Below are 969 nucleotides of genomic sequence, written 5' to 3'. Positions count from 1 at the left end.
TGCGGTTTTCAGTTATCTACTATGTTGAGCATGTTTTTGTATGTTTACTTGCCATCTGTAGATCATCTTTGGTGAGGTGTCTGTTCAGATCTGTGTGCATTTTTAATTGGGCTGTTTAACTTATTGTTCAGTTTTAAGAATTTTGTATATATTTTGAATACAAATTCTTTCTCAGATCTGTATTTTGCAAATATTTCCTTTCAATATGTGGCTTGTCTTTTTGTTCCCTTCACAAGGTATTTTCCAGAGTATAAACTTTAAACATTAATAAGTCCACATTGTCATGTCTTCTGTGTATATCAACCTTTTGTGTCATTTATTGAAATTCATGACCAAACCCAAAGGCACATAGTTTTTCTTCTGTAGTTTCTTCTAGAAATTGTACAGTTTTGCATTTTTAGTGTAAGGATGATTTTGAGTGATTATTTGTGTAAGTTGTAAAATTTTCATCTACATGCATATCATTTGCTATGATTTCCAATTCATTGTTCCCTCACTATTTTTGGGAAAGACACAGGATAGTGGGCTCTGTTACAGTAGACAGACAGCTAGACATGAACAGGAGGGGGAGCTCCTGGAAAAGGGAAAGTCTGGGAAGGCTCACCTGGAGGGACCACCAAAAATTCACATATTAGTAGCATCTCTAATGCTGGAGTGGATGGGCACTTGTCAATTGTGGGTAGGAGGGAGAAGAGGTACTTACGCAGAAAGAAAGACCCTACAACTCCTCTTAAGATGCCCCAGTCATCATCCACTCTACAGTAAAAATGTCACAATATTGCTAGCTACATGCTGATAAGGACAAAGGGGACATTCTTAAGAGAAACCTGGCACCATAAATACAGATTAGGGCAGAGAAAGACATTCAAAAGAGATAGGTGCAGTAGGTACATATGTGACCGCTGTCAGCCTGCTTGGGATGGCGGGAAGGAGCCCGGTGCCAGAGTGGATTCAGATCAATCACCACAC

This window comes from Mandrillus leucophaeus, unplaced genomic scaffold (assembly GCF_000951045.1).
Source record: "Mandrillus leucophaeus isolate KB7577 unplaced genomic scaffold, Mleu.le_1.0 Scaffold168, whole genome shotgun sequence".
NCBI lineage: Eukaryota > Metazoa > Chordata > Mammalia > Primates > Cercopithecidae > Mandrillus > Mandrillus leucophaeus.
This window is presented reverse-complemented; position numbering follows the sequence as displayed.